Below are 15,386 nucleotides of genomic sequence, written 5' to 3'. Positions count from 1 at the left end.
GGGAAATTTTACTTCATGGCATATCTTGACAATATCTTTTGGATCTATCATTTCAATAGAAAGTTTAGACTAAGTTTGGCTCCGTGAAGAGCTACCTTCTTTTTTGATATCTTGAATATCTTTATTACCAGTAATAGGTTCAAGTTCTCCCTGTGAATGTGTTCCTATTACCTTCTTTTCTTTCCCTTTATCCCCGGGGAGAGCGCTAGTATTCACAAGTCCCTGCGAAGGGATATTAGACTTGGTACAAGTAACTTCTGCCTCAAGGGCTATATTTTTGCCTCGAAGGCTATCTTGGATATTTTGAATTTGTGTTTCCAAATAGGAAACTTTTATTTCAAGTATTTGGACTTTCGTCCTTAATTGTTCTAGCTCCATCCCTGCAAAGATAATCAGGAAAAAAGTTAGTTTTACCTTTTATGTATTCAATATCAAATTTGAAATATGAGAACCAAATTTGTATTCTAATAATATATCTATTGGTAATAGATGGATCAACATTATTTTTCAAAAAGGCTTTAACTTGAGTATTATCAGTTCTGATCAAGAACTTCTTTGGTAACAAATAATCTTCATATTTTTGAACTCCTCTTTTTACAGCAATAAGTTCTTTTCTATTCGTCTCATATCTTGTTTCAACTTCTTTAAATGTTCCTGATATATATCCTGCAAGTATCTCAGAACAAAAACAATCATTTTCACATTTATATTTTTTATGATTCTTTTTAACCTTTAATACTGCTCCCCAGTAATAATCTGAAACATCAGTTTCAAGGATAAAGGAATCTTCTTCTTGTGGTATTACAAGTTTGGGCAATACCTTTAATTCTTCTTTAACTTTCCTTATATTTTCACAATATTATTCTTCCCAAGATCACATAATATTTTTTCTTAACTTTCGAAGAAAATAATTTTTCAATTTGGCACAATTTTCAATGAATCCTTCAGCATAATTTAATATACCAAGGAAGCTTTGTAATTATTTTTTATCTTTGATTTTTTCAGGAAATTCTTGAAATTTTTCTCCAATATGAGATTGCAATTGCAATTATCATTCTTTATAAATAATCCTAAAAATTCTATCTCTATTCTAACTATCTCAACTTTCTTTTGAGAAAGTGTAATACCATATTTTTTCATAATATAACAAAATTTCTCAAGATGTTCGTCCATCAATGTTATTTGAATGAATAAATAAATCATCTACATATGCATTACAGAAATGAGTAATTGGATTGATTACCTCATCCATCCTTCTTTGAAATATCTGTGGTGCATTTTTCAACCCAAATGACATTACATTCCATTCTTATTGTCCTATAGGATTGGGTGTACTAAATGCAGTTAATGGTTTACTTTCTTCTATAAGCATGATTTGCCAAAACCCTGACTTACAATCAAATTTTGAAAATATCTTTTTGTTTTGTACTTGTTTAATAAGGGTATCATTATTTGGCAAGTAATATCCATCAAATTTAGTAACTTCATTTAATTTTTTGTAATTTATCACCATTCTGGCTTTTCCTTTTTTTATCTCACTATGTTTTCTAACCATAAAGGCTGGGCTGCTATGTGGGCTTTTACTAGGCCTAATCAATTTGGCTTCTAGCAGTTCTTTTATCTGGTTTTTAAATTCCTTTTGATCATCTACACTATATTTCATGGGTTTGACTCTAACAATAGTGTCTGGATTGGTTAATTCTATTTTTACCTTTACTTTATCTGTATTCCATTTTTCTAATGGATTTTCAGAATATATTTCAGAAATTTCTTTTTTCAGTTTTTCAATCCTATTTTCCGTTGTCATTTTTAAGACTATAACTGGTTTAAATTTTTCTGTACTCCAACATCCACCACGCTGGGTTAAGGAACTCTGATGGTTTATATCTTTATATGTTATTGTAACAGCTTTATTTATTTTAGGTGTAAATATTTTATGTGCACAAGGTGTTGTGAACATATACTTATCAATCTATTGTGTAAATGATGCATATTTTAATAGGAAATTTTGTCCTAATAAAATATCACATCCAATTGTGGTTGACATATATATTGTATCAACAAATACTTCTCTAAAGGAAATTAGAAAAGGTACTTGCGTAGCATATTTTCTGTATATTACCTTATTTCCACCTTCTATTGTAGCGGTGACTATCTTCTTTGAATTGTATATCCAGTATTCAGATGATAGTACATTTGGTAAGTATAAGCTTATTGTACTTCCTGTATCTAAATAAGTATGAAATTTAATTCTACAATAGCTTTTTATATTAAGTGTAATTTCAATATATGGACTCATGGGATTAGTGCTTATTACTCTTTCCATGATAACAATGATTTCATATTTTCATCTATTCTTGAGATGATAATTGGATTATCATCAATTGTTATTTTCAAATATCCTTGACAGATTTTATAAGGACTATATTTCTCAAGAAAGTTCATTGCTAATAGAATAGGTGAACAATCTACTTCATATAATTCATCTTTATATAGAATTATTTCTTTAATATATTCTTTCTGATCCTCTCCTATAAGTATAAGAGGGAACTTAACATATTTTCTTATTTCAAGATTATTTCATAAATAATCCTTAAATATATATGGTTCTGGTATTTCAAAATCTATTAAATGACTAACAAATTTAGCATTTACATGACTTTTATCTGCTCTAATATCTATAAGGACAATAAGATTCTTCTTATATCCTTCTTGATTTACATATCTTGTCTTAATGTAATATTGTGAACTTGATGGTTCAGCAATACTTAAATTCTTAAGTCTGCTTATCCTAGAGTCTTGTCTAGAGGGAAATCTTGCAATAAGATTATCTCCTTCTAAGCTGACACTATTTTTTCTTATTAATTTTCCTTCGGAATTAATTTCTTTAGTTTGTTTGTGGAAATCAAGCATTATTTGTTCTGGTATAGTGACTTCATATTCTTGGTATTTTCTATGAGGTGTATATTGTGCTAATTACTCAAAATCTTTATGTATGATAATATTATCAGTTATTTTTCTTAAGTTGTTATGATGGCTAGTACTAAAAGCAAAAATTGATTTTATGCTTATACTAATAGCCTTATTTCTTCGTAACATTTTCAAGTTTCCAATTCTATAATATAGATTGAAACTTTGGTCAATATTTTCATCATTTAATGATATTGTATAATTTGGTTTAACTGTAAATATTATCTTCTGATAGACTAAGTTTCCTACAACTGTTCCTAATAATGTATCAATAAGATCTTGTAAGATTCTATTGTCCATACAATATATTTCTATTGGTATATTCATACCTTCTCTAAAGAATCATTTTACCATTATTTGGACTCCTCCTAATTCAATACATTTTAATTTGTTTTTTACATTTTCTGGGATTTTGGATAACTTTTGTTTTACCCATTCTTTTGTAATTATAGGAATTCTTGTTTTTCCTATAGTATCTTCTATATTGATAGACATTTCTTTATAATTCATACTTACAATTGTTTTATTTACTCTTGGTAAAATTTCTAAGAATTCTTGATGGAATACATCTTTTTCTTGTAGGTCTAATATCTTTTTATTGATTCCTGTGTATTTTTTAATATCAAATGTAATCTCTTCATTTATATCTTCTATAGAGTCATCAACTTCTTCAATTGTTTCTATTTCTATTTCTGATTGTTGTATCTCCTGGTTCATATATACTATCTCCTCATAATCTTCTTCTGATGAGAATGTATTTAATTCATAAATGCTACTGCATTCACTACTTAGATCTTCAAAATATTCAGTTGGTTCTATGTCACTATCTTCTTGAAATTTTTCATAAATTCTAAGAGTTTTTATATTTTGTCTATCTTTCTTTTTAGGACATTGAGGGACAATGTGTCCTTCTTCATTACAAATAAAATATTTACGTTTCTTAATATTTCTTGGTTTAAATTTTTTATTCAAATTTCTTTTCTTGAAATATTTTTTATGTGGTTTAAAATTCCTCTTCTTGAATTTTTTGTAATTTTTGAATTTTCTTTTATATTTCTTATATGGTTTATATTTCTTCTTATGGCATCTAAATTGTTCAATTTGACCATTATCTTTGTAACAATATAATGAATTCTTTCTTATTTTATATGCTTTTTTATTTTCTAAAACTTCTCTACATCATATGTCTATCATTCTTTTTGTAAATTCAATTCTACTTCCAAGACTATCTATTTTTACTCTTTCTTCTTCTTCTAGAGGTAATAATTTCTCATATTCTTTTAATAACTTGATTCCCCATCGGAATGGTAACTTAGTAAAATAAGATCTTAATATGGATTTATTTTCTTGATAATCTCCTTGATTTAATATATAGTATATTTCTTCAAATTTACAAGTGTATCTTTCTAATTCACACATATCACATATCTTTAAATTTTTCATTGCTATTATTTTTTGATTATATTCATCTTGTTTTCTTTCTTCATCATTAGAAGTATATCTATCTCATAAGAATTCTATTCTTAAGATTTTTTCAAATCTTTTTAATATCTTCTGAATATTTTGTTCATTTAAAGTATTTCTATTATCTAATACTTCGGTTCTACCTGCTCCATACTTTATTCTTCCTTTAATAATTTCTGGTAACTTTCTCCACCATTCAAAAACAATTCCTCTGAATGTATGTTCGATAAATCCAAAAGCCGTATATGTTTCCCATTTATTAAATTGTATTGCTAAATTTGTACTTTTCATCCATATTTCAATAGTTTTATTTTTATCTATACAGTCTAGATCTAACCATATACCTGTTGTATGGATTGGTTCATTATAAGATTTTATTGGGTTTATTTCTTTTATGGACTGTTTTCTTACATTTTCAGTGTATCTTTTATGTGTTTTTCTATATTGGTAAATACCATCCTTATTAGTTATTGGGATACCATAAGGATAATCTTATTCTTCATCACTACTAAATTCTACTTTTATATTCTGATTTGAAGATGGATTAGTATTCATCTTTGTATTTTTCATTTTTTCAGTTAATTCTTCTAATTGTTTTTTATATTCTTCATACTCTTCACCTGTAGATTCTAAGAATTTTTGTTTTATTTCTTCTACATCTGTAATCATATATTGTTTTTCTTCATATTTTTTCCCTTTATTATTTTCCTTTTGTGTTATCCTAAAATTTTGAGGTGGATTAATTATAATCCTATCTTTTCCTTTAAGATTTTTATCTAATAGAGCATTTCCTACTTGTAGATTATGTTCTAAATTTTCTAATCTTTTATGTATATCCTCAAAACTTTCATTTGTGATATTTTTAGGTAAATATGGATAACTAGATTTTTTATGTTTTTCAACTTTTTTCAAAAATTCTTCAATTATACTTTCTTCATCTACAATATTCATCATAATTTTTGGTTCGTAACATGACTCTGATACCATTTCGTCGGAGTGTGCAGCGGAGGTGTTAAGATTTTTGAGCCAATTAAAATCTTCATAAGTATTTAAAATATCACAATAGAATTTATAAAATTCACTATTTTTTATTAATATTTTTTCTTCAATAATTATATTTAGTTCTTTAATTCTTCTTCTTAGGTTAAGAATTAATTTATATATATTATTTTCTGTTTTGATTGTACTATTATCTATAGAAACATTTTTATTTTTTAATTTTGGATCTAAATATTCTGTAAAGAAATCTTTTAAATCTTCTTCTAAATATTTTAATTCATTTTCTGTTGCCTTTTTTAGATCAATAAAATTTTGCATAATATTTGGGTTTAAATTTATTAAAAATTTTTGATTTATATTTATTTGAGGACCTAATTGAAGGTTTTTATACATTGTAGTGACTTTGGTTGTAAATTTTCAATGAAGGGTATTTTTGGAAAGATTATTGTTAAAAGGCTATATCTCAAATGATTATATTTTTTGATCTAATCTTACAAACCTCTCTTGTATTTAGGCTATCTATATGTATTTCCTCAGGTTGGGTATTAGTTTGTTCTAGATTTCTTTTCTATAACTCAAAAAATCATTTAAAAAACACGTGGCATACATTTTACGCTGATTAGGACGTCAAAAGTAATTCGACGAATTTTTAACGGACCAAGCTATTTTGACACTCTTTCTGACACTTTTAAACGGACCAAGCTATCTTGACACTTTTCTTGACAGGAACTCACAATGGGAGGGGGTGAGTGCTATTTATTGGCCTTTTTTATTCAAACAAGTCCCACGCGGGTCCCATCGCATGTGAGTGAATGTCAACCAAGATGTCAAATTTTTTTTGGCAAATAAGTTTTATCCATTTTTTACGAGAAATACATCCAAACAGCCTAAATAAAAGGATGATTTTTGAAAATAGACTAAGGAATGAAAACATTTGAAAAATAGTCTTCAAACAATTATCTTTCAAAAAATACCCCTTATAGAAAAATTGCAACCAAAGCCATTACAATGTATAAAAACCTTCAAATAGGTCCTCAAGAAAATATAGACCAAAAATCTTTAATTAATTTAAACCCAAATATTATAGAAAATTTTATTGATCTAAGAAATGCAACAGAAAGTGAATTAAATTATTTAGAAGAAGAACTGAAATGATTTTTTACAGAATATTTAGATCTAAAATCAAAAAATAAAAACATTATTATAGATAATAATATAATCAAAACAGAAAATGATATATATAGATTAATTCTTAATCTGAGAAGAAGAATTAAAGAATTAAATAAAATCATTAAAGAAAAAGTATTAATAAAAAATAGTGAATTTTATAAATTTTATTGTGACATTTTAGATATTTATAAAGATTTTAATTGGTTCAAAAATATTAACTCCTCCGCTGCACACTCCGATGAAATGGTATTAGAGCCATGCTACGAACCAAAAATTATGATAAATATAGTAGATGAAGAAAATATAATTGAAGAATTTTTGAAAAAAGTTGAAAAACATAAAAAACCTAGTTATCCTTATTTGCCTAAAAACACCACAAATGAAAATTTTGGAGATATACATTAAAGATTAGAAAATCTAGAACATAATCTACAAGTAGGAAACGCTCTTTTAGATAAAAGTCTTAAGGGAAAAGATAGGATTATAATTAATCCACCTCGAGATTTTAGGATAACACAAAAGGAAAATAATAAAGGGAAAAAACATGAAGAAAAACAATATATGATAACAGATTAGAAGAAATAGAACAAAAATTCTTAGAATCTACAGGAGAAGAGTATGAAGAATATAAAAAACAGTTAGAAGAATTAACTGAAAAAATAGAAAATATAAAGATGAATACTAATCCATCTTCAAGTCAAAATATAAAAGTAGAATTTAGTAGTGATGAAGAACAAAATTATCCTTATGGTACAACAATACCACTTAAGGATGGTATTAATCAATATAGAAAAACACAGAAAAGATACATTGAAAATGTAAGAAAACGATCCATAAAAGAAATAAATCCAATGAAATCCTACAATGAACCAATCCACACAACAGGAATATGGTTAGATTTAAACTGTGTAGATAAAAATAAGGCTATTGAAACATGGATGAAAAGTACAGATTTAGCAATACAATTTAATAAATGAGAAACATATACAGCTTTTGAATTTATAGAACATACATTCAGAGGAATTGTTTTTGAATGGTGGAGAAAGCTACCAGAAATAATTAAAGGAAGAATAAAATATGGAGTAAATAGAACTGAGGTATTAGATAATAGAAATACTTTAAATGAACAAATATACAGGAGATATTAAAAAGATTTGAAAAAATTTTAAGAACAGAATTCTTAGAAGATAGGCATACTTCTAATGAAGAAGAAAGAAAATAAGATGAATATAATCAGGGAATGATTGCAATGGAAAATTTGAAGATATGTGATATGCGTGAGTTAGAAAGATATACATGTAAATTTGAAGAATTATATTATATACTTAATCAAGGAGATTATCAGGAAAATAAACCTATATTAAGATCCTATTTTACAAAGTTACCATTCCCATGGGGAATTAAGTTATTAAAAGAATATGAGAAATTATTACCTCTAGGAAAAGAGGAAGGAGTTGAAATAGATAGTATTGGAAGTAGAATTGAATTTACAAGAAGAATGATAGGTATGTGGTGTAGAGAAGCACTAGAAAATAAGAAGGCTTATAAAATAAGAAAAAATTCATTATGTTGTTACAAAGATAATGGCCAAATTGAACAATTTGGATACCATAAGAAGAAATATAAACCATATAAGAAATATAAAAGAAAATTCAAAAATTATAAAAAATTTCATAAAAAGAATTTTAAACCATATAAAAAATATTTCAAGAAAAGAAATTGGAATAAGAAATTTAAATCAAGAAACATTAAAAAATGTAGATGTTTTATTTGTAGTGAAGAAGGACACATTGCCCATCAATGTCCTAAAAAGAAAGATAGATAAAATATAAAAACTCTTAGGATTTATGAAAAATTTCAAGAAGATGGTGACATAGAACCAATTGAATATTTTGAAGATTTAAGTAGTGAATGCAGTAGCATTTATGAATTAGATACATCCTCATCAGAAGAAGATTATGATGAGATAGTATATATGAATCAGGAGATACAACAATCAGAAATAGAAATTGAAACAACTGAAGAAGTTGAAGATTCTATAGAAGGTATTAATCAAGAGATTACATTTGATATTAAAAAATACGCAGAATTTACTAAAAAGATATTAGATCTACAAGAAAAAGATGTATTCCATCAAGGATTCTTAGGAATTTTACCAAGAGTAAATAAAACAATTGTAAGTATGAATTATAAAGAAATATCTATCAATATAGAAGATACTATAGGAAAAGCAAGAATTCCTATAATTACAAAAGAATTGGTAAAACAAAAATTATCCAAAATCCCAGAAAATGTAAGAAATAAATTAAAATGTATTGAATTAGGAGGAGTCCAGATAATGATAAAAGGATTCTTTAGAGAAGGAATGAATATACCAATAGAAATCTATTGTATGGACAATTGAATCTTACAAGATCCTATAGATGCTCTATTAGGAACAGTTGTAGGAAACTTAGTCTATCAAAAGATAATATTTACAGTAAAACCAAAATATGCAATATCATTAAATGATGAAAATATTGACCAAAGTTTCAATCTATACTATAGAATTGGAAACCTAAAAATGTTACGAAGAAATAAGGCTATTAGTATAAGCATAAAATCAATTTTTGCTTTTAGTACTAGCCATCATAATAATCTAAGAAAAATAACTGATAATATTATCATACATAAAGATTTTGAAGAATTAGCACAATACATACCTCCTAGGAAATATCAAGAACATGAAGTAACGATACCAGAACAAATAATGCTTGATTTTCATAAACAAGCAAAAAAAATTAATTCTGAAGGAAAATTAATAAGAAGAAATAGTGTCAGCTTAGAAGGAGATAATCTTATTGCAAGATTTCCCTCTAGACAAGACTCCAGGATAAGCAGACTTAAGAATTTAAGTATTACTGAACCATCAAGTTCACAATATTACATTAAGACGATATATGTAAACCAGGAAGGATTTAAGAAGAATCTCCTTGTCCTCATAGATACTGGAGCAGATAAAAGCCATGTAAATGCCAAGTTTGTTAATCATTTAATAGACTTTGAAATACCAGAACCATATATATTTAAGGATTATTTGGGAAATAATCTTGAAATAAGAAAATATGTTAAATTCCCTCTTATACTTGTAGGAGATGATCAGAAATAATTTACTAAAGAAATAATTTTATATAAATATGAATTATATGGAGTAGATCGTTCACCTATTCTACTAGGAATGAACTTTCTCGAGAAATATAGCCCTTATAAAATTTGTCAAAGATATTTAAAAATAACAGTTGATGATAACCCAATTATTATACCAAGAATAGATGAAAATATGAAATCATTGTTATCATGGAAAGAGTAATAAGTACTAATCCTATGAGTCCTTATATTGAAATTACACTCAATATAAAAAATTATTGTAGAATTAAATTTCATGCTTACTTAGACACAGGAAGTACAATAAGCTTATGCTTACCAAATGTACTATCATTTGAATACTGAAAATACAATTCAAAGAAGATAGTCACTGCTACAACAGCAGGTGGAAATAAGGTAATATATAGCAAGTATGCTACAGAAGTACCTTTTCTAATTTCCTTTAGAGAAGTATTTGTTGATACAATATACAGGTCAACCACAATAGGATGTGATATTTTATTAGGACAAAATTTCCTATTAAAATATGCACCATTTACACAATATATTGATAAGTATATGTTCACAACACCTTGTGCACATAAAATATTTACACTAAAAATAAATAAAGCTGTTACAATTGCATATACGGATATAAACCATCAGAGTTCCTCAACCCAGCGTGGTGGATATTGGAGTACGGAAAAATTTAAACCAGTTACAGTTTTAAAAATGACAACAGAAAATAGGTTGAAAAAATTGAAAAAAGAAATTTTTGAAACATATTATGAAAATCCATTAGAAAAATGGAATACAGACAAAGTAAAGGCAAAGATAGAATTAATCAATCCAGACACTATAGCAAGAGTCAAACCTATGAAATATAGTGTTGATGATCAAAAAGAATTTAAAAACCAGATAAAAGAATTGCTAGAAGCCAGATTGATTAGGCCTAGTAAAAGCCCACACAGCAGCCCAGTCTTTATGGTTAGAAAACATAGTGAGATAAAAAGAGGAAAAGCCAGAATGGTGATAAACTACAAAAAATTAAATGAAGATACTAAATTTGATGGATACTATTTGTCAAATAAGGACACCCTTATTAAACAAGTACAAAACAAAAAGATATTTTCAAAATTTGATTGTAAGTCACGATTTTGGCAAATCATGCTTACAGAAGAAAGTAAACCACTAACTGCATTTAGTACCCCCAATCCTTTAGGACAATATGAATGGAATGTAATGCCATTTGGGTTGAAAAATGCACCACAGATATTCCAAAGAAGAATGGATGAGGTAATAAAACCTATTACTCATTTCTGTATTGCATATGTAGATGATTTACTTATTCATTCAAATAATATTGATGAACATATTGAACATCTTGAGAAATTTTGTTATATTATGAAAAAACATGGTATTACACTTTCTCAAAAGAAAGCTGAGATAGCTAAAACAGAGATAGAATTTTTAGGATTATTTATAAAAGAAGGAGAATTGCAATTGCAATATCACATTGGAGAAAAACTTCAAGAATTTCCTGAAAAAATCAAAGATAAAAAACAATTACAAAGCTTTCTTGGTATATCAAATTATGCCGAAGGATTTATTGAAAATTGTGCCAAATTAAAAAGTTATTTCCTTCCAAAGTTAAGAAAAAATATAATGTGGTTTTGGGAAAAACAAGATTATGAAAATATAAGGAAAGTCAAAGAAGAACTAAAGGTGTTGCCTAAACTTGTAATACCACAAGAAGAAGATTTCTTTATCCTGGAAACTGATGTTTCAGATTATTATTGGGGAGCAGTATTAAAGGTTAAAAAGAATCATAAAAAATATAAATGTGAAAAAGACTGTTCTTGTCCCGAAATTCTTGCAGGTTATACATCAGGAACATTCAAAAAAGTTGAAACAAGATATGAGACAAACAGAAAAGAACTCATTGCTGTAAAAAGAGGAGTCCAAAAATATGAAGATTATTTACTACCAAATAAGTTCTTGATTAGAACTGACAATACTCAAGTTAAAGCATTTTTAAAAAATAATGTTGATCTATCTACTACAAATAGATATATTATTAGAATACAAATTTGGTTTTCATATTTCGAATTTGATATTGAATATATTAAAGGAGAAGCTAACTTTCTTCCTGATTATCTTAGCAGGGATGGAGCTAGAACATCTAAAGACGAAAGTCCAAATACTTGAGATAAAAGTTTCCTATTTGGAAACCCAAATTCAAAATATCCAAGATAGCCTTCGAGGCAAAAATATAGTCCTTGAGGCAGAAATTACTTGTACCAAGACTAGTATTCCTTCGCAGGGACTTGTGAATACAGCGCTCTCCCCGAGGATAAAGGAAAAGAAAAGAAGGTAATAGGAACCCCTTCACAGGGAATACTCAAACTTATTACTGGTAATAAAGATATCCAAGATATCAAAAGAGAAGGTAGCTCTTCACAGAGCCAAACTCAATCTAAACTTTCTATTGAAAGGATAGATCCAAAAGATATTGTCAAGATATGCCATGAAACAAAATTTCCCAGAAAAGATAATCATGAAGAAGTAACACTCTTTATTGTTATTTTTAATATTTTATCAGATTGGTATCTGGAGATTGGAAAGTGGATGAAGACTCTCCACTATTCAAAATACAACAAGATAAATTTTTATCCAGAAGCACCAGCCAACTGGGTGAGAAATTGCTTTGAGATAGGAAATATACTCTGTATATATCCTAGCAAAGATCTCAAAGAGATAGCTCAACTTCCAGCCAACATCAGGAAAGCTGTTAAAAGATATACTGAAATTGTTAAAACAACAAATATATATATCAGATTCCATTCAGCAACCATGGAGTGGGATCCTATCCTTGAATATATGCATCCATCTTTCCATGTGATCAAAATGGGAATCACAAATCAACATTTTTTACCAACCAATCAAAAGGTCGTTAAAAATGGATATCAAGATATTCTAAATATGATGCCCTATAGACGAGCAAACGGGTATAAAGAGATATTTGAATATGTAACTCAGATAATTACTGAGAAAGAAAAAATATGGGTTTATCCATCTGAAAATCATATTATCTATTCCAATGTAAGAATGGATACCAAAGAAGAAGATATTTGTTATCTCGATCATTTATTATCTGCAATTATATCCAATCAAGTGCATGGATCAGAGGACATGGCTAAAGAATTATGCAAATTACTTTGGAATTACAGTGATCACCATTGTGAATACTGTGTAGTTGAAGATATGAGTCAAGCATCCCTTAATGATGAAGAATTCCCTGCAGAATTCTTTGATTCAAAAATGGAGAAGTGATGGTGACTAAAGTAGCCTTTTATCACTACTTTAATAAAGAAATTTATTAAAAAAAAACTGTGGCTACTAAAAGACAGAAGATAATACAAAAAAGGTCTCTATAATTGTAACTATTCCCCACCAATAGTTACAAGTGGCAGACAAACTCAAAAGATAAGGCATTTAATTTCAGGTCCACTCAACAAGAAGACAATGAAAAATTCGGTGAAGATAAGATGGTCTAGCTACCTAACAAAGAAAGGTGGAAACACACCTGTCCAAGATAAGATTCCAAAATCTCCTATAAAAGGGGGCATGAAGGAAGGAAAAAGATATCTCGAAATAGCTTATCTCTTAAACACATTTGAGAGAAATCTTTTGTAATCTATATACACCACTTGTATTCAGAAAAATATTATATAGCTTGAAGATAGGAAAGCGTGTAATAAGGTAATCCCTTATGGAGTTCTAAACTTCATAAGGCGAGTACCAAAAGTATGTAAATATATTTTGTAAGCATGTACAATTTCAGTTTATGAATATCAAAGTAAAGTTTGTTATGTTCAACAAAGCTTTTATAAAAGGATTTCGTTAAATTTCTCATGATTCCTCGACAGTACAGATAGAGATTTTAAAAGATTTTCAAAATTCTGATTTTGAATGGATGTTAGCCATGCCAAAGTACCCGTCTTTGATAAATGGTTTAGGGGAAAAAGGTAGTTTTCTAACAAAATTTGTAGTACCTTGTGTGTGAGTTATCTTTTAAAATTTCGTTCCTAGTAGGAACTTGATTCTGAAAAGAGTTTGGATAGAGGTGAAAACAGAGACTCTGGATACTGTGAGATAGCGTTTGTGGAAACATGGCTAGTTCTTTAGAATGAGAAGTCCAACCTTAATTGAAAAACTTTTTGCGGAAGCAGTTGTGGACCCAAATGATTTCAAAAACATTTTAAATCTTTACTTGATTCAGAAGATTGATTAAGTACATGCAAAACATCTATAAGAGCATACTGGAGGGAAAGCCTGTTTATTTCCATTTGATTACTGTAAGTTATCTACTTATTCCTACATGCTTATGTTTTAATTATTTTGATGAATAATTCATATGCATCTACTTCCACTACTAATGATGATAATAATCTTATTTTATTTTTAGATGAAAAAGATGTTTCGTTTTTACTTAAATTAGATAAAAAATCTGATAATATATTTCCTATTGGTAAAGAAAAAATTGAAAAAATATATAAAGATATAGATTATAATTGTAGAAATAATATAGGATTTGATCCTGTAGGAACTAGTAGAGAAATAAGAAAAGTGGAAGATATCATAACTAAACATATAAATATACAAGAACAAATTTCAGAAGGATTATTTAAAGGATACATAACCAAGAAAGGTCAACCTATAATCTTTAAAAAATTATTAACATATAGAGAATATTTAAAGGTGTTCAAAAGATTAAAAAATATAGATATATGGTCTGATTGATAAATCTTTAAAGATATAAGATAGATCTTGCAAATAATTTCATTAAGGGCAAAATAGCAACTTCATAAGAAAGGCTATTGTGGAAAAAAGGAAGAATTCTCCAGCCATTCTCAAAGTTATCCCATTTTTTACAGCTCGTGAATTGCCACATCAAATTTCTGTATATCATATCAACAAAAATGATAACATATTTTTTTGTTGATGGATAGAGGGCAAACCGAAGAAGTTCAGTGAGCATAGTGAATCATATTAAGCCCTTGTTTGTCATCGTTTAAGAATTTAAATTGTTTGTTATAGGATCATTTTTCACCACACATTCACACAATAAAATATTTTATACACAAACCAGTAAAATTTCCTTATTTTAACCACATATTTTTAAAAAAATGCTATTTAATAACTTAATATTTTCAAATAAATTCTATAAAACAGTCTCTAATATTCAGTAAGCAATTCGTGATCATGCTACAAGTTGAGTGATTTTTGAAACAATTAACTCGACGGAATGAATATATCTGTTTCCACTATGATCGAGAAATATTTGTAATATTTGATGGGTTGTGGGTAATAGGTTGTTGAAAACGGTCATATTATACCGATTAGTTTAGCTCATTACATAATTTCGAAAATGGTTAAAATAAAAAAAAAATCATTTTAATCACAGCCCCAATGCCTAATCAAAAACTTTTTTAATTATTACATGGGATGTGATCCGAACCTCTTGACCTCCCACACAAATTTCACATTTTCCACCAATTGGGCGTTTCATTTAAATTAGTCATTTCTTTCACATATTATATTTATCGTATGAATATTTAATAATCCTCTCAAAAAATGAAGGAATACCGTTAGCACAA

The sequence above is a fragment of the Olea europaea genome, chromosome 14 (genome assembly GCF_002742605.1).
Source record: "Olea europaea var. sylvestris chromosome 14, O_europaea_v1, whole genome shotgun sequence".
In the NCBI taxonomy this organism is placed as follows: domain Eukaryota; kingdom Viridiplantae; phylum Streptophyta; class Magnoliopsida; order Lamiales; family Oleaceae; genus Olea; species Olea europaea.
This window is presented reverse-complemented; position numbering follows the sequence as displayed.